Below are 25,555 nucleotides of genomic sequence, written 5' to 3' on the forward strand. Positions count from 1 at the left end.
TACTTAGCTAGTATGGAGTCCCTAAGCATTAAGCCACACACTATTCTTCTAGGGTAATTCCACTATCCCTCAGTTAACTGGGAGACATATATTTTTGGATATCATTAATACAAACTGTCTGTCCCAGTTAGTCCACACACCAACCAGGGACAATCAAATCTGGACTTTGGCCTCAGAAGTATGGGAAGGGATAGCTCATTTCCCTACCAAATATAATTCCTTCTCTGGTCAAATCGGACCAGAAATTAGTTGCATTTACCCCTTAGACTGAAGCCAGAAACATCCTCCAAAATAAACCCCTATGGTGGAACCAAAATATAAACAGGCTATATAACAAAAGAAAAAACTCATTACACTTAAAAATAAATGCAATAATCAAGATGCAAGAAAAACCCTCTTTCTTTTTTAACAGCAATTAACAGGGAGCTCCAGATCCTGATCAAATCAACCAAAGCCAGATATGAAGTAAAAACAGCCATCCAGGCAAAGGAGAACCACAAAGCCTTATGTTAGAAACCTTAGAAACATTCCACAGTGCTAATAGTAAATGGCATCACATACTTGGACCCAGAGGACATTGCCGGTCTATTGGTGTGCAAATTTATCTATAATTTTTATATCTAACTTCACCCATCCCAGAGACTCAGATTTCAAACCTGCATCTACACATCTCCCAACCTTGTGTGTTTGCTACTGTTTATTGCCAGTATACCAGAAAAACAGGCCAAGTACAAAAGGCAGGCAGGGCTACTTCTATATTTTTGTGTCTGCTGCCATCAAGTGGACAAATACTGTATATGCAGATAATCCCAATGTCAACTGCTTTAAAAAGAGGAATCTGGTAATGGTGGGCATTGCCACTGCTGGTGTTATTCAAAAGTCATTACAACCAAAGCACAGAATGTTAATTATACATCTGCTGTTATGCTGAGTACCTATCACAGCTCTACTTGCTTGAAGAGAAAGCTTGTTATTAGAAGTCAGTGTTTCTACAGGTGGCACACTTGTCTTTGTTTCTAGATGACTGGAAGGTTGTGGGGTCTATTCCCACACCAGATTAACATATCACTCGTGAATGGTCCAAAGAGGGATTAACCACCAAAGGGGGTGTTTGTGCAGGATGTTAAGTTGTTTGCATAAGCAGAACCATGTTAGACCTCTCATGGTGGTGCCTGTAACTTAGCCACCCTTTTAGGTAAGTTGTGCATCAACCACATGAGAAGGTTAGCAATATTAAGCATTCTGCCCACCGTAGTCTCTATGTGTTTACATGATTTTGGTGTGAGAGGACTCCATGGAGAAGGTAAAGCCTGTTCTTCTGGATTCGTCTGGAAATGGTTCACGTGTGTGTAACATTATTTAATGTTCTTAGGGCAAAAATGTCCAAGTCATAAGTAGGTTTCCTGCATTCAGACCTTCACCCATAACTCCTTTTTTGGTAGACAGACAGCTGCTGCTTCATCACAGAGTTCCTTTTTATTGGCTGCTGTTACAATTAGGGAGTCCACCAGAGAGCTCTTGGATCAATATTGCCGATACTTAGGACTAGAGGGTTTTATCTGGTTTTCTGGGGGTTGGGTCTGAAGAATCAGGCTCCTGCCATAACCTCCTGTAGCCAACTCACTGAGGCAGTTGGCAGGAGGAGCCAGTCAGGAAACAGAGGGTGCAGAGTGATACTACAATGCTTCCTCATTCTGAAGGACTGAAACTGTGGACCGGTACCCCTTCTGTCTCATCATTTCTAAGATTTTGCCAAAGGAAGCATCCTCTGGGGGAAGGAGACTGTGGAGAACCCTGTAGATTGTCTAAGTAAGTGTCTGAGGTGAGACTGCATGTAGAAACCATGTGCCTCCTGTTGCATGTCCTCTTTTTCCCAAGTGTCAGAAGACAATCTAACTCCCCAGAGGAACACGATGAAGTTTATACAGGCTGTTTGTGGGTATCATCTCTGCTCTGCCCTTGGGAAGGTTCATAACTAAACTTTGATACAGAATGCAGGATGTCTCAGGGTGGAGCCAGCATCAATGGGGGCTGTGTCGAAGTTCTTACTAGAGAAGCAGTTATCCTTTCCATGACCTCAAAGACTAAACAATGGATCAACCAATAGTGAGAAAACTCTCCCCCATGCCTTTTCTATCCCTACCAAAGTTGACATAATTAGCACTGGGGGAGTCAGTCCCAACACTGAAAATCCAGATATCTCCAAGAATGAGATCTGCACTGATGTATTGAAGGCCAAGGTCCCTGACACTGAAAATGGCATCACTCATGATGTAGTCAAAGACTTGGCATTGAGCATCCAGCCCTAAGATTTACTTTAATATGGATGTTTCAGTGTAAAGTGAATTATATGTGTAAGAACAAAGTCCAAGGGACAAGTCCCATTTGGCTCCAGAAGCACTGACAATGGAGACGGATTCAACTTCAGAATCACTGGATTCACAACCCAGACTGGGAAAGATCCAGTAAGGAAAAAAAAGGGCTAGCCCAATAGGCCCCAGAAAGTGGGGGCTGATGACACCCAATTCAATGTGAGTATTAATAAAGGCTCTCATCATACCTTCCCAATCATACTCATTAACACCCCTGAAAGTCCTGACAAACTGGAGTGAAGTAGTAAGTGGTGATTGTGATGTAGAATGAGATAACTCCCTCTCAGAAGATTGCTTTGTATGCTTAGGGGACTCATCTAAGATTATAAGTATGGGTTCTGATGGAGCAAGATTCTGGGGAAGCTCCTTAGGTGCAGATGCTGGAGGCTCTGGATCTAATCTGGACACTTTTGGTGTGGAATAAGGAATGGAATCATTGGATTTTCATTTTCCTCGAGTCCTAGTCTTTATCTACCCTATCCTTTTCCTTATCTTTATCTTTCCTTGTTTGTCTGAGGTTGGATCTGCGTGAAGGAAACTTTGAATATAAGTTTACTTTATTTATCTGACAGAGATCTTGTCCCAAAGACCTTACGAATTCTGCAGCAAGCAGTAAGATATTCCATCCTCAGGCACACAGTTCAAAGGTTTTAAGGGTCCTGGCATGGAACCTCATGGCCACATTTGACACATTTGGAAAAGCTCTTCTCAGGGAGCATTTCACTTTTATCGTTTATGTTCATTTTAAAAAAAATGCTACGCACAGAAGCAACAGCAATAACAGCAACAACTATCAAACAACAGGGAAAGTCTTTTTTTTTGTTAGAAAAGTGTTCAGCCTTTGCCTAAGTGATTAGGAAGAACAGTGATAAGAAAACCTCATAATATGAAAAGAAGTTATGCGCTCATCATAACGATCCATCTGTGTTGTCAGTTTTCATTCTTCCTCATAGATCCAACTCGGATGCTTTTTACACCTCACGAATACTGGAAACTCTCAAACACTAGTATGAGAAAGCAATACCTGGAGTTCAAAGGTACAGACATTGGTGCCCTTATTACCTTCTTGTTCTTCCAGAAGTTATAAACTAATGGTAGGGGGTTGGAGGGAGGTGAGTTGAAGAAGAATGAAAATGAGCAACACAGATGGAACATTATGGTGAGTACATAACGTCTTTATCTGATGATGTCAATTTTCATTCATTCCTCAGCAATTGGGATGAAATCCCTAGCTACCTGAATCTCTGGAGGACTCTAAGGAAGGATATTCCTGATCACTGTTGGGCCGAAAGCTACTGCTCCCCTCAAGACCGTATCCAATTTGTAATGAGTAATAAAGGTATGAGGATTAGCCCAAGTTGCAGCCACACAGATAATATCCATGGAAGACCTGGATAAAAATGCTGATGAAGTTGCCATGGACCTGCAAGCCCAATTTGTTATAGACAAAGGAGAGGCAATCAGTTAACCATTTGGCTAAAGTTACTTTTGCAACTGGCTCGACTAATTTCAATTCCACAAAAGAAACAAACAATTGATCTGTTTTTCTGAAATTCTTCATTCTGCACAAATAGAAATGTAACTGTCTGTGAACATCCAACAAACGTAAAATGTATTCTACTTTATTTGTGAAATTTGGAAAGAAAACTGAAAGATTAATAGACGGATTGATGATGGATTTTGACACCACCTTAGGAAGACAGGAGTGGTTGGCTCATAGTGCTATCCTATCTCTATGGAATATTAAATAAGGATACTTAGAAGACAACGTTTGAAGTTCAGAGACTCTTCAAGCAGAGGTTATAGGTACAAAAAGGATAGTTTACAGGTTAAAAACTTTAGTTCATATTTTGCTGATGGTTAAAAAGGGATTGAGTCAAAGCTTGTAATACTAAATTTAAATTCTGTGGTAGAGTTGTATCTTTAAAAGGCAGAATCAGAAGAGGGATACCCCTTATAAAGGCCTTACAATGTTTTGAGGAAGCTAAGGTGGAACTGTTAATTCCTATATGAAAATGGCAGCTAGTTTTACTTTAATAGTTGAGGAACTAGCCCCTTCATTCAAAACTGTAGCCAAAAACTCAAGAATTTTATGTATTGGTGTTGAAAAAGGGTCAGTGTCATTTTGCTGTGCCCAAAAAAACAAATCTTTTCCATTTACTTCTGTAAATCTTCCTAGTGGAGGCTTTATGGGAAGATAAAAGAATATGATGGACAGGGGAGGACAGCCTAGGTTGTCTGGCTATCAATGGAAGTGGAGAAAGCTTGCTATCAGCTTTAGGCCTAAAATGTCTGGATGAATCATATTTGTCCAGTGAGACAGGAGGTCTGGAATTGGATCTAGAATCCATAGAGGTAGATGATGCAAATGAAAGGGGAACCAAATCTGACGAAGCCAATAAGGGGCAATGAGGATGACTTTGCTCTTGGGGATAAGCATAGAGGAGACTGGGGAGCCAATCATGCAGAAAAGCATCTCTAGGTGATTCCCCCAGTGAAGGCAAAGAACCTGCTACTCTTGTTGTTGAAGGGAGATGCAAAGATGTCTCAACAAGGTTGGCCCCATTGGTGGAATATCTTTTCCACAACTCTCATGTTGAGGCACCACTCATGAGGCAATAGAATGGACCAGCTCAACTTGTCTGCTATCAATGAATTTTCTCAGAATGTGCATTGCGATTAGAAATCAATTGGATGAAATCTCCCATTGCCACACTCTCAGGGCTTCTTGAAAGAAGGGGTAAGATCTGGTCCTTCCTTGTTTACTAATGTACCACACCACCAACATATTGTCAGTCTGAATTGCAATAGTTCTGGAAGGGAGAGAGCCTTAAAAGGCCTGCAATGCTAGCAGTACTGCTCTCATTTTAGGACATTGATATGCATTTTGGTTTCTTTGGGTGACCAAGTGCCTTGGACTGTTTTTCCCATGAAGTGCCCCCCCCCCACCCAATCTGGGAAGCTTCCATGGTCACTATGGCCTTTGGCTGAGGAAGAATGAAGGGGGCAGCCTTGTAATATCTGATCTGAGCAAATACAACACAAGAGGTAATTTTTGCATGCCTGAGTTATTCTGACTTGGGTGGACATAGGTTGATGTAGAATGGACCACTGAGTTGCTAAGGTCCATTGAAAAATTCTCATATTGTATCTTGCTAGTGGAACCAGAACTATTGCAGCAGACATTGACCCCAAGGCTTGTAGACTCAATCAAGCTGATAGACAAGAATTCTGAATTATCTATTTGACTTGAAATCAAATAGTTTGTACCCGTGCTAAGGGAAGGGAGGCTATCACTGATACTGTATTCAACAAGGTCCCTATGGATTCCAATGTTTGAGCTGGTTTTAGCTGAGATTTGTTGTAATTGAGAGCAAATCTGGAGTACATAGTTTCATGCTTTTATCAGAAGATGCCTTATAGAAGCAGTTATGAGCCAGTCATCCAAGTATGGAAACATCCAGAATCCCTGCAGTCTCAGGTGAGCTGTTACTACTGCCATGCATTTGGTGAACACCCTGAGAAGCTGTGGTGAGGCCAAAGGGCAGTGATCTAAATTGATAATGACTGGCTTCCAGCTGGGAACGTAGGTGTCTCATGGATCACGGATACTAATTTTTTATGTAATAGTATGCATACTGAAGATCTATTGAGCACAACTAGCCGTCCTTTTGCAAGAAAGGTAAAATGGACTGAACCATGACCATCTGAAACTTTGTATACTGAACCGATTTGTTCAGAATGCTGAGATCCAAAATTGGTCTCCTGTCCCCTGTTTTCTTTGGCACTAAAAAGAATCTTGAGTAAGTTCTGGATTCTATCTAATCTGAGGGAGGCTCTTGGGTGACTGTTTTTCTAATAGCTTTTTTATTTCTAGAGTTACTGCTTTCCTCTGACTAGGGGGAACATTGGAGATTTTGTTTAATGTTGGAGGAGGGGGTAGGGAAAAGGGAATTATATAACCTCTGGAAATAATCCTCTGCACCAATGAATCTTTTGTAATATCTAGCCAGGTTCTCTGGTGCAGGGATAGATGACCCCCAACTGCCTCCTGAGGTGGACAGGAGGGCTGGTAGAGTCTATCAGAGAAACAATTACTGGATCCCATTTTCTGCGTGCCTCCTCTGCTGCACAGGTGGTGTCTTCTGTTAAGAGTTCCCCACTCTGTTCCTGGGTAAATTATCTCAATGTGGATAATGCAAAGTACACTGGGGCTTCATGAACCACATTTTTTGACCACCTTGTTGATTCCTACAGAAGGTTCTTTGAGGAGTCAAAAAAAAACATATGCCCACTGCAGACAGGATCTTGCCATCTTGCTCACACCTGGAGAGTGTGTCTTTAACTTTAGGGCCAAACAAAGGACTTCCGTCAAAGGGTGCATTGACAAAGGAGGACTTGAAGGGCTCCATGAAATTATATAAGCACATCCAGGAATGTCTCCAAATGTGAATACCCGAACCCAACACCCTTGAGATGCCTTCAGCTGCATGTGAAATGAGCTTTATGGACAAATTTGTGATAGATTGTATGGTAGCCAACTGTGAGGCAGTAGAGCTTTGTTCTTCGGAAGTATTGGTCCCAAAGTTTTTTAGTCATGTCCCTCTAAGGAAACATGCCATATAATTCAGAGATTTGAGTCCAGAGGTCATTGAACCATATACATGCTTCCCAGATCTGTCCAATGCCCTGGACTCCTTGTTAGGGGGATGGATAGATCTACTCTGTTCCCCAAGTTCTTTCATTGTGGCCACCTCTTTGACCATGGCATCTACAGATACTCCTTTGTTCCAAAACTCTCTTCCTTTCAGTGATGCCAGTATCCTGTGTGGTCTCTTGGGGATTGTCTCAACAGAGTCGGGGTTCCTTCCACACCTGCCTAGATATCAAATCAATGAGCTCATCTTCAGGTGGAGTCACCCTGGAGGTAGATGAGCCAGACCCAAAGGCTTCCAGGAATATTGATTCCTCTTGGAAGGATTATTGGTAGCCCAACCAACCCTTTGCTTGTGGATCTCCAGAATGTCTCCAAAAGAGATGTCATCAGGTGGTGATCTTGGGGACCCTCCCCCCATCAAAATCAGAATCAGTATCTTCTGTGACTGACTCTTGAGGAGAGTCTAAGTGCCTCCTCTTGCACTTTCTTTTCCTAGGGACTTCTTCAGTGGGATGTTCCAGAGAATTATTGGAAGATATAAGTATGCCCTGCTGGGTAGCCTGGAGACTTTGGGCTGGCTGTCCCTGTGGACTAGACTGAAGAGGCTCAAGGCACAAAGACATATGGGATCCAGAAGAAAGATCCAAGGGGTGGTGCAATCATCCGTCTTCCAGAAGCAGAGAACAGTCTCTCTACCAACTTAAAGGCAGAGTATTCTGGTGAGAAGGAGGCCAACGGAACCAAGAAGACATGATTCTAGACCATTGGCTCCCTCTGACCAAAAGACAGTCCACCTGAGGGAGACGTTGGAACTGACTTTTCCAATGCAGAGACTCCAAAGGGCAGATACAGCTCTGAAAACTTCAGAGTCAACTCTAATACATCAATTGCGACAACAATGCTATGGCTCTGAGAGTCATCTGGCTCTGACACACTCAGAGCTGGTGCAGTCAGAGCATGTATTGGAGCCAAAGATACAACAGTCTTTGGATCAGACACAGATGATCCCAAAAGACTCTGATCCAAGAGCTATGAAACCAAGGGTTGGATCTGAGAAGAAGCCAAGATGGGTGGAGTAGCACTTGTAACAGTCTCTAGACCTGAAGAGGTAGGAGCTGGAGAGCTCCCATCTTAAACTGTTTCAAGAGAAAAACTTCCTCATCACTCTATCCATGTCCACTTCTTTCAGACTCCTGGAAGAGAGAGAGAGGACAAGGTCACTGAAGGAGACCTGAAATGTTGGAATCTCTCCAATAAAGGTGATGGCAGTTGGGAAGGGATTAAGTCCAAACAGAATGCATCCTGGGTCTGAGGGAGAGATTTCAAATCTGAAGGATTTGAATCCAATGAAACAGATCAGGCATCTGATGCCGATGGATCTGAAGATTTAGTCTTTGAATCCAGCCTTTTTGATAATTTATGGGCTGGCTCTGGGGTAGGATCAGAGGATGGACAGGAGGATCCAGAAGGGTCCGATGGCCACTTTCTGGAACCCTTTTTGTCTGACTTGGAGGTTTGAGCTCCAGATAATGATTCTGAGAAGATCGTAGGCAGAAGACCTTTCAGAATAAGTTTGTTTTTATGATCTACTAAAACCTGTGAGTTAAGTGCCTTACAAATGTTACACTGTACTTTAAATGAGTAGGGCCTAAACAAAATACGCATCAATCATATTGCATCAGAAAGAGGAATCTTGTGCCCACACTCCTTACACTTTACCTCAAGGGTTACTAAGGAAGGGAAAAGGGAATTATCAACAATGGTAAGCTAGAATTACATTACTATTGTGTAAGATAAGGGAGGAATATATAAGGTATATTGAGAAAAGGCAAGGATAGTAATATAAAGAGAATTAGTTTACTTAACTGACGAGAAACTGCACTAAAGCTTGAGAGCACACCATGACCACATCCATATGTGAAAGCTGCAAACAAGATCTGAGGTATGGAAGGGGATTAGAGCATTATGGGTAAGGGAGGAGAGTTTTCAGTATCTACAAGCTGTAAAAAGCAGCTGAGTTGGATCCAAGGGTCAGATCCAAACCACCAACATCAGATACTATATTAAACTGCTAATATCAAACGACTTATATTCCAAACTAGCTAGAAAAGGGCAATACAATAGTTACTGAGGCAAGAAATTAGCATAAAGTATAGAAATACGAATGAGCACTTGTGTACAATGAAACTGGCTTCCACTCATAATGGCAGCAAATGTAATCTCAGGACAAAAGGGTCCAGGGACATTATGGGACAGAAATTTCATAAAGGCGGTCAAAGCCAGGAGGTTTAGTAGCTCTACACCCAACAGTCAACTCAAATAGACATAAAGATAAGGATCCAAAAGATTATATTCAAGTTTCTTACCTTTTCTTATTTTACTTTTCTTGTCTGATCTATTTGTGATCCATTTCTCAAGTCTCTGCATAAGTCCATTCTCACTGAGTCATTCTTCTTCATTTTCCACTTGTTTATACCTTTCAGCAGTTTCTTTACCTGGTGCTACATCAGTGTTATGGCTCCTTTACAAACATGACAATGCCTATGCTAAGAGCCAGTTAACAGTTTAGTAGTGTTACACTTTACTTACTTGCATTTTCAGGTGGCAATCTGTCAGTAATCACTTTACCATTTTCAGTCATCAAAACTGCTTGTGAAGTAAGCAAACCTTCTTCATCTTCTTCTTCTCCTAACCATTCAGTAAAGGTAATCAATGCAACTGCCTCACTAAGGGGATAATAGAAGCCACAAGACAAATCACTCTGCTTTGCTCTCCACCCTCTCACTGTCAGCTCCAATGTGTCTTACAGGGTTCCAACTTTTGGCAACAGTAACAGGATATTCCCCATTGTAAGGGTAAAATGCCCCTTGACTGCTCTTAGTGCTGTTTGGGATCCCTTGAAAACAGTTGTATGTTTGTTGCAGTACTTTATATTCAGCAGTCGGGAAATGTAATACATGTATAAAGCACTACTAGACAAAGGCAAGGGTGTTATCTACTCAACTATTAATATTATTGCTTTCATTTACCTGTTATGTATGTATATTTGAATGCCTGTATACATGTTTTGCTAAATAGTATGGCTGAATAGGCAATATTTCTTTCCATCCAAAGCCAAGTTGAAAATCATAGAGCATTGAAATATTGATAATGTAAAAAAGCACACACACAAAGGAAAATACAATATAGATTGATGTAAGATCCTACAATTATTGAGATTACTTTCTAAACAACTATTTAATGTTGTGTCTTTCAGCTTTTCCCGGTTAGGGGTCGCCACAGTGGAACTCTGGTCCACTAATGATTGGCAATAGATTTTTATGTGCCGAGTTGCCAGCCCTGACACACAACCTTCAATGAAGGTATGCCCATTCATGCATATCTCCACACAGAAGACGCTCTAGCTGAGAATCGAACAGGACAATGTCTTACTCTGAGGCGACAATGCTACCGCAGCACCACCACCGCAGTAAACAACTATTTAATACCAAGCACAATCAGTTATTTAAATACAAGATAATACAGAGCTGAACCATGATTAATGATGATATTGGATATCAAGGAAATGATTAATAATGACACCGAACACATCCAGATACTGGATCCAATGCAGCTCAGTTATGTGAAGAGAAGATTGTGGCTTCTCAGTCACGTGGACTTCTCCAAGAAGGTCATCAAGGCAATGGATAAGGGCAAAATGGAGCGCAGTGCCTACCTTTTTTAAACACCTTTATTAAATTATCACTTGAAGCACTGGCAAACGTACATTAACAGAAAAGAAAACAAAACATTTTCATTTTCCATTTAAATACAATATATATAACATGTATTTTCTTTGTTACTATTATCAGTCCATTATTAAAAATTTGCTGAATTCCTGCTTTCCCTTAAACTTCACTCCTCCTCCTCCTGAACATTATTACTCACATAATGTTCCCACAGTTTCCATTCACTTCTATGTAGCTTGCTCCTTCCCTTTTCTTAGATCCCTTTTCCAATTATTTTCTCAATTTGATAATATTCAATACCTCAAATACAGTTGGTATAGACTTTGATTTCCATTGTAATTGCTTTTTTGGCATCCAACAGAGTTAAACTTAATAAGGGCTTACTATGTCTAGGCGATTCAGATCCTGTATCCCAGCTCAAAAGAATCATTTCCTTACTTACAGCCATTTGCTTATCCAAAATTTCTGATAGAGTACGGTGTAGGGAATTTTTATACTCTACCAATTTATTGCACTTCCAAAACATGTGTGCCTAGTTACCACTTTTTTCTTTGTCACACCTCCAACATTTACTATCTACCTGAGGAATAATTCTTTGAAATCTGCATAAGGTATAAAAATAACCAATACAAACATTTCCAAGCAAAGATCCTAAACTTTCTGGACTTGGTTGCATACTTGGAAGCCATACATATGTCTTCCCATTGTTTTCCTGTAAATCAAGTTTCCAGTCTCTCTTCCCAGTCCTTTCTAACCTCTTCTTTTGATTGATTGTTATAAGTATCAAGCAATATTTCATATGTCCTTCTAATTATCACTTTTAACAGCTACTTCTATTCTAGATTCAACTAAAAACTCTATGAAAGCAGGTCTTTCTCCTAATACCCCCATCACTTTATCTTTGCCTGTAATCTGAGATCAAGACCTGGTGGGGAAGGCAGTCACTAGCTTGAAATCCAAATGTCTTCTTGTCTCATCTCATTCTATTACATTTCCTGCTTGAGTTATTTGCTCCTAGTATCTTGGTTTCTTTGCCAGGTTTCTCCATTAAATTCCAGCCCCTCATGCCCATTTTCTGTACCCCTATTTGCAGTCATCCCTATTGACAAAATCTCCTTTCTCCATTCTTGTATTGGCTTGGTTGTTAGATTTTCTGCAATTTTATGAATATAATATTCTATATGGTTGTTATTATTCTCCTTAAGGATCTGCATCCAAAATCCCCATCTGTCTCGCTCTCTATCTTTCTGTTTCTTGAACTTCCCACTTGCTTTATCATCATCCATTTCCATTTTGAATTATAACCTTCTGCTTATGTTATGCATACAAGCCTTAATGATGCAGCTCTGAAATACACATTCAAATATGGTAAACCTAAACCACCTTATTCTGTTTGAAGGATCAGTTTATTCCACTTAACTATTGCCCTCTTTTTTCCCAGATATATTCTTTCAATTCTTTATGAGTTATTGTCCACAACATCTCCCCAGGTTGATAAAAGTATGTCTGACCTGTATACAGGACTAAATGGACTAAAACATTTTCACTGCTTCTATCTTACTATCCATATCTGTAAATAAGAGCAATTTTTGCATAATCTTTTGTATAGGCTCTTCCCACATATCCATAGCTGTCATAACAGAAGCCATTTTAATCGATACTCCTCAATACTTTATCTTTTTTTATCCCCATATATATGGGGTATTGCTGAACCAATTTGTGTCTGGGTACATAATTTACATCTATAGATTTTGTTTTATCTTCATTAATTTTATATACTGAAAGGAACTGCAACTGTCTCACAAGTAGAAAAGGACTGAGATGTCCTTTTCTAGTTTTATCAGGTACAAAATAATATCATCTGCAAATAAGGCTAACTTTTCTTAATTACCATACCAATTATATCCCTGTATTTTTGAGTCCCTTATTTCCTTGTCAGTGGTTCTAAATGTAAAGCAAACAATAAAGGGGAAAGAGGATACCCCTGCCTGGTTCTTCTGCTCAAACGCAGCTTATATGAAAGGAACCCTCCCACTTTAATTCTTGCCTCCAATCTTAAATATATCCTTCTAATTCACCTTATTATTGCATTAGGGAATGCAAATTCTTCCAATGCCCTACTTATAAAGTCCCAGCTTACACTGATAAAATGCCTTGTCTGTATTAGGTCCCAACACCAACAGATGTATTTTATTACATTCTGCTTCCATCTGGATCATTTAGCTAGTATACACACAAACACTTTATAATCATGGTTTAAAACTGAAATGGGTCTATATGAAGTTTGGTCTGAAAGGTCCTTTGGTAACACAGCCAGCACAGCTTTCTTCCAAGATACTGGCACGTCCCCTTCTTCTAAAATGCCATTAAACAAAATCTTCCAGATCTTTGTCACTTTCTTCCTTCCTAATTTCCAAACTTCCTCAGGAATGCCATCTGTTCCTGGAGACTTTCCTGAAAATTGATTATACATCACTGTTTTTAACTCATAACCTCCTATCTTAACTGTTAGTTGTTGAGTCTCCTCTACCACTAATCCTGGCATAATTAAGTCTTTAATAAATATTTCCATTTCTGCTCTGTCTAGATGTCCATATTTCCCTTCATTATACAGATTTTCATAACATTTCCAAAATATCTCTAAAACCTCTATGGGATCTCAGGTTATATTTCTAGTTATAGGTTCCCTATGTTTGGTGACAACCCTTTCAACATTCTGTTGCCTAACAAGAAAAACTGATGGAGGTCCAGGGAGCACACAAGTCCATTATAAACTACACAGCTAGTAGCAACCACCAAAAATTTATTGAGCAAAAACAGCAGTCAAGCGCTTTTATCTTACATCAAGACTTCATCAGAACTGCAGTAATCATCTAAACCACGCAATATAAAGGAACACTCTGTAGTCATGTGGTTAAAACTGACCAATACAAATAATGCTTAAAAAAATAATTAATTAATTAAAAACTTGAAAATGTACCGACAGTTTGAAACAGTGTGCATAAGTGAAAAAAACTGTTCCAAACATATTACAACAATGTATATATAAAACAAATTATAAAGATGACTGATGAATTATCCCTCCATACTTTTCAATTTTAGGATTGGGGTAATGGAACAACAGTCGTTAAGCCCAGGGGGAGTAAGGGCATCACACATCAAAAACCAGATGAATTCCTCTCTGTTGAGGTGTTCTTCTGTACTAAAACCCCTCACATCCCACAAACTTGAAGTGGTGGTCAGGAAAAGTTGAAATATGCCTACATAAGGCATTGGTGTTCTTCCCCTTCTTGATGTCATTCAAGTGTTCATAAATACTTTCTTTCAGTTTATGACTGGTCTTTCCAATGTAGAATGCCTTACAACATTGACAAAGAGCTCCATATACTACCCCTTGGATATACAATTGAAGTGTTTTTTTTACCCTAAATTTCCTTTTCCTGATGAAAAATGAGTCGCACAATTAAATATGCTGACAATAATTGCAATGGTTGCATTTGTACATGCCCTTAGGCCTACTTGAACAACACTTGTCACCTTTCATTTCTAAAAGGTTCTTAAAAGACTTGCCCTTTCTGAACACAACCTTTGGCTTGATCCCAAACAGTTCTTTGCCTTCACTGATACTCATCACAATTGGCCAAAAATAGCACACTGTGCCCACTACATCATAGATGTTAACAGAAAAAGTTACTTTTAATGAACATTCAAAAGGAACAATTAATGGTTGTGTTTCTTTGCACAAGCTCTTACTAGCCAAATGGTCATCAGTTCGACCACCAGGAATAGCCAGTAGCTGTTTGTAAAAAAACATTCCTCCACTTACCCTGGACTTCTTCCTTAATACTGTCCAATAACTCATGGAGGTAACTTCTTTTACTGAACATGCCAATCAATTTGTCTATTTCAACAGTGAAGGCAGCATCATCAGAAATCATATGAGCAAGTCTGACCAACTGCCCCTTGACCACAGCCCTCTTTTGAAATTGTAGATGCCAGTTATCAAAATGGAGGTAAGAGTTGTAAAAAGTTTTTTTACGGTAGATGTTGGAACAAAAACAATTTCTCAAATAATCATTGGTTACCAATACATCCAAATAGGCCATTAAATCATGATCAAACGTATGGGTAAACTTTAGGAAAGATGTACTACCATTGATATACTCAAGAAATTTGTCCAGTTTTGTGGCAGAATCATCCCAGATGATAAAAATACCATCCAGGAAATGAATATAGAATTTCGAACAGTTGGCAAAGGGACTGTTGAATAAAAAATGCTTCTCCCAAAAGGCCATGACCAAGTTGGCAAAGTTTGGGGTGCAAGAAGCCCCCATGGCCTCCCCATTTGCTTGTTTGAACAACTGGCCTTCAAAATAAAGAAAACTGTTAGTCAAAACCAGATCCATAAGTGTACAAGCCATGATGATGTCATTATTCAGCAACAGTCCTATGTGGGGAATGACAGAATATAAATTTAGGACATCTATTGTGACCAAAATACAATCACCTGAGAACCTGAGCTTCGCTAGCCTGGTCAAAAAATCCAAAGCAGCCTTACAAATATGTGGGACTTCAATGACTGATGGTTTTAGTAGGTTGTCCACATATTTGGTGATGTAGAAGGTCTTACTTCTACCCGTGTCCACTATGGGTATCAAAGGTGGATTTTGGAAATCTTTATGGATTTTGGGTATCCCAAAGATGCCCGCTACCACTGCATATTGATTCAGTAAATAATCGTATGTGTCACTGTTAACTTGCCCCTGCATAACCATGTCATAAAGACAGATATCATTTTTTGAATAGGCAATATTGAGCTCATTCTTAGATATCTGGACATAAGTCTCGGTGAAAAGCAACTCATGCATACGATTATTATATTCACTGACGTCCATCACAACTATTCCCCCACCCTTGTCCAGTTTCATTATCCTGATGCTTTTGTTGCTAAATAATTCTTTGAACAACAATGCCTCCTCATTGGATAAGTTGTAGTCTCTAGCTGTTTTTTTAGAAAAAGATTATTATTTTATTATATTATTATTATAACCTGTTCAAAAAAAATTGATGAAACTTGTGCTGCAATAAAAAACAGGAAAGTTAGAAAGCTGCAGAGGGATACTGAAGCTTATGCGAAAGGTAAGGCATATCCCCTCCCAAGGCTTCTGTACCTGAACAGCCAATAGCAGTGCCAGAATCAGATGATGGACAGTGGGAGGGCTTAAATTCACACAATTCTGATGACCTGGCTTTCCAGGAAGGAACTCGAAACAGTGAACAACTGCCAAGATGCTCTGAGAGGCTCTACCGAAAGCAAAAATAAAAGGGCAAGAATGTAGTACTTTTTCTGCTAAAGAACACAACAAAAATTGGAATACAGACAATAATCCTAACTTTGAGCATTTGAGAGCTAGGCCTAAGGCTTCTCATTCCAGATTGTTCAACAGCGGTTCAAACAACTTTAAGGGTGGTAACCAGTAGCAAAAAAACTTTCAGAAAAGAAAATCCACAAGGAAGAAACATTATTAAAGGATCAGGAAGTACTATGGGGGATTATTTACCCATTTCAATGGACAGAACAATGGGATTTGAGACTCTACAAGTTTGTAATGACAATAATGCACTGCATAGTTCATGCTCAGAATTTTTTCTGGGACATGTAAACATTGTCGTTAATACAACAGATTTAGATAGCTCACGTTTGTTTGGACTATTTGATTCTTTGCCTAATAGGACAAGCTTGAGCATCTCTAAATTTAACCATGTAGGTCATTTTGATAATATGTCTGTAGTTACTTTTGAGAATCACTGTATTTGTTGTGAAAGCCAATGCTGTAAATTTTGTGCTGACTGTACACCAGCATGTGGATACAATTCATCCTTTAGTCATGAGTTCAGCTCTGACAACTTTTCAGATAGTTTTAAGTTGGTTTCACCTACGTTTAATGGTGTAAATGTTGATAATAATTGTTATGCTTTGTCTGAATTGGTACTCATGGATGTAAACAAGTCAGTTTTGACAGTTCCATTTGTTCAACCATGTCTGGTAGGGTTCACAATGTTATGGCAGCCTGTTTACTAGTTAATACCTTTTTGAGGAACATGAACAGTGGATTTGAAAACAGGTAATTTTTACATGACACTATTTATGCAATGACCAATTTACTTTGTGAAGCTGAAGTTGATGCTAATGACTTTTGTATTTCTAGTAGTCAGTTCTCCAGAGTTAGTGCAGTTGGCACAGACTTTGGGACGAATTGTGGAGCATTGCAAAAGGATGTTGTGAACAGGGGGGATCCAGGCATTAAGTTAATGAGGCACAGCTGGACGACTGTCCTGAATCCTTGAATAATTCAGCTGCAAATATTGTTTATTTTGACACTGTTAATATGGTTATCAAACCTGCTTTACAGTTATCCATGTCTACTGGGTCTAGTTCTAGCTTGTTTTCCGATGTTGAAAATCATTTACCCCTAATAATTTTGGGAAGGTACCACTTTGTATTAAAAATATGGATAGTGACTTTTCAGTGTATAACTTTTCAAGTTTCAACATTACAACTGAGCATGTGAATGTGTTAAGCAAAGGGTTGCATTTTGTGCCAGCTAAGGAGTCCGATTTGGCTGAGGTTTGATCAATTTAAAATTGTTTACATGCAAGTTCAATTTGGCACTCTGTTTCAAAACTGACTCACTGACCTTTGGCGCAAACCCCTACAAACCTCTCAAAAAGCTAGTTCATTCAACTCACCCTTAAATAGCAGGTTATCTCTCTTTGAGAAAATGTGTGAATTACAAATTCAAAATCTTTTTCTAAAAAAACAGCTAGAGACTACAACTTATCCAATGAGGAGGCACTGTTGTTCAAAGAATTATGTAGCAACAAAAGTACTGGGATAATGAAACCAAAAAAGGTGAGGGAATAGTTGTGATGAACGTCAATGACTATAATAATCATATGCATGAGTTGCTTTTCACCGAGACTTATGTCCAGATATCTAAGAATGAGCTCAATATTGCCTGTTCAAAAGCTGATATATGTCTTTATGACATGGTTAAGCACGGACAAGGTAACAGTGACACGTATGATTATTTACTCAATCAGCATCCAGTGGTAGCAGGCATCTTTGGGATACCCAAAATCGATAAAGATCAACAAACTCCACCTTTGAGAACCATAGAGGATGTGGATAGAAGCAAGACCTTCTACATAGCCAAATATGTGGACAGCCTACTAAAACCATCAGTCATTGAAGTCCCACATATTTGTAAGGATTCTTGGGATTTTTTGACCAGGCTAGCGAAGCTCAGATTCTCAGGTAATTGTATTTTGGCCACAAAAGATGTCCAAAATGTATATAGGTTCATACTAGGCTATCTGTCCTGGGGCAATTATAAGCCCAGCCCGATTCTGTATGGCTTATGCCACCCCTTGATTTGAGTATACTGTGCCTTTTTTATGGTTTAGTTTACTGTGCCTCTGTCTAATAGTGACATGGGAGTAATCTCTGGGACAAACCTACGATCCCCCATCCACCTATCGAGATTCTTCTTGAAGAGATTCAGTGAGGTGCTCTGCCTCACATGAACTGGAATTCTATTCCAGAGCAAAGGGAGCCTCTGGGTTATAAACCTGTCCCTCCAGCAAGTTCTATTTATTTCTGTGCTGAGGTTCAAGTCCCTCGAGCGAGTGGCTCCAAGGGATTTAGATTTACTGAAGTGGAGCATGTCCATTAATTCTGGATTTGACATAGCTTTGTATGTCAGGCATAGATCACCTCGAAGTAGGCGGTATGCAACTGAGTAGAGCTGGAGTTTTTTTAACCGAGCAGCATATGGCATCTGTTTGAGACCCTTGATCCTCTTGGTGAGATACTTTTGGGGTCTTTCTAATTACTGCAGGTGTCGGGTAAGGTACATCCCAAAAGGGGCATTGTATTCTATGATGGGCCTGATGAGGGATGAATAAAGGGGCACGATTACCTCTCTTGATCTAGATGTGAAACCATTCGTGATGAGGTGGGCTATGTAGAAGGTCTTTCTAACCACTTTGGCAATGTGGTTTTCAAAGGAGAGATTGCTATCAACTTGGGTCCCCAGGTCCCTAATAACTTTCTCTGTACTTAATGGGTTTCTGCCTATGTGGTAATTTGTGGGCACATTGTTTTTGCCAAAGGGTATGACTATACATTTTTTGGCATTTAGCTTTAAACCATGGCACTGGCACCAGTTATCTGTCTCTGTGAGACCTTTTTGAAGGATGTTTGTGTCAGCTGGAGAGTTGATTATGGCACCCAGTTTGCAGTCGTCTGCGAACTTGGTGAGCCATAGTCCTCCCACGTTTGCCTGTACCTCGGAAAAGTATATACCAAACAAGAGTGGTCCCAGGACAGAACCCTGTGGGACGCCACTTGTGACTGGTTTCAAGTCTGACATGGCTCCAGCAACTCTCACTCTGTGGGTTCTGTCTTTGAGCCAGTTTGTGACCCATCTTGTGACATAGGGGTTTATATTTAAGCTGGATAGCTTATCTATGATGCCAGAATGGGGTATTGTGTCAAATGCCTTTGCAAGGTCCAGATAGGCTGTGTGGACTACCTTCCCTTCATCTATGGCTTTGGTGACTGTTTCGAAGAAGTCAACCAGGTTCAAAAGGCAGGATCTGCCCTTGACAAAGCCAAACTGGGTAGGATCTAGTGTCTGTAGGTCCCCAATGTCTTTGTTTATGAGCTCCATGATGATCCTCTCCATAGCCTTGCAGACTAAGCTAGTCAGGCTTATGGGTGATAGTTTCCAGGGTCCGTAGAGGCTCCACCTTTGTGGAGTGGGACCACTGTTGCTGTACACCATTCTGTGGGCACATATCCTGTAGTGAGGCTGAGATTGTATAGCTGTTTTATTTGAGGGATTAGTTCCTCTTGGAGTTCATGTAGGACACAACCTGGGATGCCATCTGGTCCCATGGAAGCAGTGTTTTTTGCTTTGGAGAGGGCAGCCTTCACCTGAGCATCAGAGATGTTTGGGACGCAGCTCTCTGCCGGGATAGATACTTGCTCTTTTGGGGGGGAGGGGGTGGAGAAGTTTGCACTGAACCTGTCTGCCAGGATATTGGCGATGTCTGTGGGTTCATTGTATTTTTTTGTCATTTAGAACCAACTCAGAACAAGTCTGGGAGTTGCATCCCAGGTTCCTAACATAACTGAAAAAAGCCTTATGATTGTCTTTGGTGTCCTGTGCAATTTTTCTCTCGAAGCTGGCCTTGGAGGATTTTATGAGGGATCGTAATTTTTTGCTAGTACTGATCAGAGACCCTTTTAGGGATTTTGCTCTATCATGTAGTAGCTTCCTCCCTCTTTGTACAGTTTTATTATGGCAGGGTCCACCAGACTGGATGCCTGCCTCTGGATGATTGGGTCTTGGTTTTGTTTGGGATAGCATGATCCATGCATTCCTGGAGATGTCCGTAGAATGCGTTTATATAGGATTCTGCAGTTTGGGCCGTAGTTTCCACTGGCCCTGGGGCCTTGAAGGATTCCACTTCGGTTTTGAGAAGTGAGAAGTTCGCTTTTGAGAAGTTTTTCACTGTGGTTTTCTGGGATGGGGTGGGGTCGGGATGTGGACATCCAGTGAAATTAATTTATGGTCTGATCTTACCAATGAGGGATATACTTCTGGTGTGGAGCATAGAGTCCCCATGTTGGTAATGATCAGGTCTAGTATGTTGTCCCCTCTTGTGGGAGTGGTGACTAGTTGTTCCATAGCATTTGAGTTTATAATTTCCAGGAACCTTTGGGCTAAGGTGCTGGGGCTTGAGTAGTGCTCCCAGTCAATGTTTGGGTAGTTGAAGTCACCCAATATAATGGTGTTCGGAGTGATCTTCATGTTCTCCAATGTTTTCAGGAAAGCCGAGTGGGATTCCTGACTTTGAGAGGGTGGTCTGTAGGATGCTATAAACTGAAAAGCAGTCTTGCCCACTGTTAGTTGCACATGGATGGTCTCCGATACTTCGTGCAATGCCACTAACCTGGAGGTGTGGATATCCTTGATAAATATGGAAACTCCCCTCCTTTTGTGGTTCAGTCCGGGTTTTGGGGCCGAAAAGCATGATATGAGGTATAGCCTGGTAGTGCTGGGGTGCTCTCTGGAGCCTTGAACCAGGTTTCTGTCATTTCACAGATATCGATGTTCTCCATACTGAGGAGAGCTTCGAGTGCGTGCATCTTGAGGTTAAGACTTCTGGCGTTAGGCAGCATTACCCTTAGTTTCTTGTTCCTCGTGCTGTCTATGGGGGTGGGTTTGACTTTTGAGCCTTGCCTAAAAAAGGCACTATGGGGGTGGCAAGAGCCTTTGCCAATATCCAAAAGCCCAGTGGTGACAGGTGCAAGCCGTCCCTAGCGAAGCAATGTGGCTTGTCGAGCATGTCATCCCAGGCCGACAGACACTGGATCCCCTTTGAATGACACCAAAATTTTAGCCAATTGTTAAAATCGATCATTTTGTCTTTGTACTGTGGCATCATTCTAGGTGAGGGTAAGATGCTGCTCAAGGTCAGGGTCATACCAGCATGGGCTACATGATCAGAGAGCTCCTCATTGTCTCTTTTCATGTAGTTCAGGGAGGTACGTCTCAGGTCATTCACACCAGCATGTACAATGACTGAGTCATATTTGTATTTGCTTTGGAGTGACCTGAGTGCTTGCGTTATGTGGCGGATCCTAGCACCTGACAGGCAGCTCACCATGACCTTCTCTTTATTCAGCCTGGTGAGCGGGACGTCAGTATGTCTGACAATAGAGTCACCTATTACAAGAGTATCAGGTGTGTTATTCAGCCTTAAGGGCTGTGGCTGCTTGGCACACTGACTTTGTGGGCTATGTGTTGTGCGTGTTTTGTTTTGAGGTAGCGTTTGCTTGGATGTCTGCTTTGGAGGTCTCTGTTGCTTAAGTAGATTTTTATTTAGAGCTTCCAAGTATGTTTTTGTGTATTTATGTGTTTGGTTTGCTGATGTGGTGGGACTATGTGATACTGGAATTGTGTTGTGTGAGGTTACCTTCTCCTCCTGACTGGTTACACCAGTTTTGAGATGAGAGAGCTCAGCCTCCAGTTTGGCTAAATAGTTGCATCTCTCACATATATTTGAACCTGTTTGGAGGAGGAGAGGGTTGTCCATGTACATGAGAATTTGTAACATTGCCTCAAAATTCCCAGATTCACCAGCTGGACTGGAAAGGAAACCATTGACCAACCTTTGGACATGCTAGAGTAATACAGGGAAACTGAATTTAAGACGGACCAATAGAGGACAGGGTAATCGTAGAGAGTATAAGAGTAAGTAGTGCTTATGGTTTAATAGTGCTAACTTGTAGGATTACTTAACTGGACCAGTGAAGGGCCTTAGAATGAGAATATGGTGTTTAAAGTGAGAGATAGAGCAGTTCTAAGGGAATAAGTGTAGCGCAGACTTTGTGGAGCCAGGAATAGTTTAAACCCAATTATGCACAAAAACGTGCAAAACCGCGCAAAAGAGAGTTTTAAGAGAGGAAGATGAAGGAGTTTTGGAATTGACCCAAAATGGCCAATAAAACTACAGTTTCAAGTCAGTAACCACTCCCACAGGGGCAGGCAGGCTGCTCAATGTTTTTCACTGCCACTGATCAACAGAGAGACTTCCCTTTAGCCCAAGCAAAAAATGGCCTCACAGAAACTTACAAACAGTTCAAGAACAGCAAGCCTGTAACTGAACTTTTTTAAATATCAGAAAAGTGGGAAAAAGGCAAGATTTTTTTTTGATTTTTGTTTTTTCAGAGATAGCAGAGGTTCACAAGCATCAACAAGTTGTAACAGTGCAGTAAATGACCCCACACAAGAGTGCTAGGCCAAAGACAGATAAAATGCAAGTTTGAGAAAAAAAGATTTTAAAAATAAGTGCAAACAGGAAATTCAGTAAACAGCTCTAGGTTGTTCTCTAAATACAGTTAGTAATGCAGAAATCAAGTTTAACAAGCTAGAAAATGCTCAAAATAGGCAGCTATGCAGAAAAACTTAGCAAATAAACAGAGGAAAAATACTTAAAATCTCAAAAGTGGCTCATTTCTTCTCAAAGTGTTTTCTCCTCTTGGTGGGTGCTTCACCAACAGCCAACAAGCCTGAAAAGATGCCAAAACCATGAGACAACCAGGTTTTAAGAGAGGAAGATGAAGGAGTTTGGAATTGACCCAAAATGGCCAATAAAACTACAGTTTCAAGTCAGTAACCACTCCCACAGGGGCAGGCAGGCTGCTCAATATTTTTCACTGCCACTGATCAACAGAGAGACTTCCCTTTAGCCCAAGCAAAAAATGGCCTCCAAGAAACTTACAAACAGTTCAAGAACAGCAAGCCTGTAACTGAACTTTTTTAAATCTCAGAAAAGTGGAAAAAAGCAAGATTTTTTTTTTTTTTTTTTTCAGAGATAGCAGAGGTTCACAAGTATCAACAAGTTATAACAGTGCAGTAAATGACCCCACACAAGAGTGCTAGGCCAAAGACAGATAAAATGCAAGTTTTGAGAAAAAAAATGATTTTAAAAATAAGTGCAAACAGGAAATTCAGTAAACAGCTCTAGGTTGTGCTCTAAATACAGTTACTAATGCATTCTGTCATTCCCATCAAGGTAGGTTTGGAGTGGTTTGAAAGTATTCTTTCTGACATAGGACTGTTGTTGAATAATGATATCAACACAGCTTGTACACTTATGGATCTGGTTTTGACTACAATTTTCTTTATTTTGAAGGCCAGTTATTCAATCAGGCAAGTGGGGTGGCCATGGGGGCTTCTTGCACCCCAAGCTTTGCCATCTTGATAATGGCCTATTGGGAGAAGCATTTTGTATTCAACAGTCCATTTGATGAATGTTGGTCATTCTATATTCACTTCCTAGACTATTTTATAATGACTGGGACAATTCTGCCACAAAATTGAATGACTTTCTTGAGTATATCAATGGTAGTACATCTTTCCTAAAGTTTACCCATACATTTGATCATGATTCAATGGCCTATTTGGATGTATTGGTAACCAGGGATTATTCAAGAAATTGTTTTTGTTCCAACATCTACCGTAACAAAAAACCTTTTCCAGCTCTTACCTCCATTTCGATAGTTGGCATCCAGAATTTCAAAAGAGGGCTGTGTTCAAGGGGCAGTTGGTCAGACTTGCTCATGTGATTTCTGATAATGCCACCTTCACTGTTGAAATAGACAAATTGATTGGCATATTCAGTAAAAGAGGTTACTCCCATGAGTTATTGGACAATATTAAGGAAGAAGTCCAGGGTAAGAGGAGGAATGGTTTTTACAAACCACTATAGCCTATTCCTGATGTTCGAACTGATGACCATTTGCCTAGTAGTAGCTTGTCCAAAGAAACACAACCATCAATTCCCCCTTTTGAATGTTCACTAATAATCACTTTTTCTGTTAACATCTATGATGTAGTGGACATAGTGCACAATTGTTGGCCAAATGTGATGAGTATCAGTGAAGGCAAAGAATTGTTTGGAGTCAAGCCAAAGGTTGTGTTCAGAAAGGGCAAGTCTTTTAAGAACTTTTTAGAAATTAAATGTGACATGAGTTGTTCAAGTAGACCTAAGGGCATGTATAAATGCACTCATTGCAATTATTGTCAGCATATTATATTGTGTGACTCATTTTTCATCAGGAATAGGAAATTTAAGGTAAAAAAAAAAAACACTTCAATTGTATATCCATGGTTGTGGTATATGGAGCTCTTTGTCAATGTTGTAAGGCATTCTACATTAGAAAGACTAGTCATAAGCTGAAAGAAAGAATTTATGAACACTTGAGTGATATCAAGAAAGGGAAGAACACCAATGGCTTGTATAGGCATATTTCAGCTTTTCCTGACCACCACTTCAAGTTTGTAATATTGGACTATATGGAATGGGATGCAAGGGGTTTTAGTACAGAGCACCTCAACAGAAAGGAATTAATCTGGATTTTGATGTGTGATGCCTTTAATGACTACTGTTCCATTACCCCAATCCTAAAATTGAAAAGTATGGAGGGGTAATTCATCAGTCATCTTTATAATTTGTTGTACATACATTGTTATAGTATGTTTGTTTCTGTTTTTTTCAGTTATACACACTGTTTCAAACTGTCAGTACATTTTCAAGTTTTCAAGTTCTTTAATTAATGTTCCTTTATATTGTGTGATTTATGTGATTACTGCAGTTCTGATAGATCTTGATGTAAGATGAAAGTGCTTGACAGCTGTTTTTGCTCAATAAATCTTTGGTGGTTGCTACTAGCTGTGTGGTTTATTCTGGACTTTTGTGCTTCCTGGACCTCCATCAGTTTTTCTTGTCTGGTTCTTGGTTTCTCTTGTTGGCTTCTGTTGCCTAAGTCGTTGTACTAAAAATGTTTGTGCTCTGGAGTTGTTGTCAAAAAATATTTGCTTAACTGCAGTCTTTCCAAACTCATGCATATTATCCAGATACTCCCTTATTTTCTCTTTAGAACTCTGCATTTGCTTCTCCTCTTGGTCTGAGATTCCACTTATTCTGCAATACTTTAACCTTTGGCAGCACCTCTATGTTCATAGGTTCATAGGTTCATAGGTAGGTACTAGGCTATTGGTCCTAGGGCCTATATAAGCCTAGCCAAAGGTACCCTGGCTTTCACCACCCAAGAAAATTATTTTCCTGTGCCACTGTCGAGCAGAGCCACAGAAGTGATCCCCGGGTGAATTTCCTATCTCCCATCCAATCATCAAGATTTTTCTTGAACAGTGCTAATG

This window comes from Protopterus annectens, chromosome 2.part1, assembly GCF_019279795.1.
Source record: "Protopterus annectens isolate FY-2018-M chromosome 2.part1, PAN1.0, whole genome shotgun sequence".
NCBI lineage: Eukaryota > Metazoa > Chordata > Ceratodontiformes > Protopteridae > Protopterus > Protopterus annectens.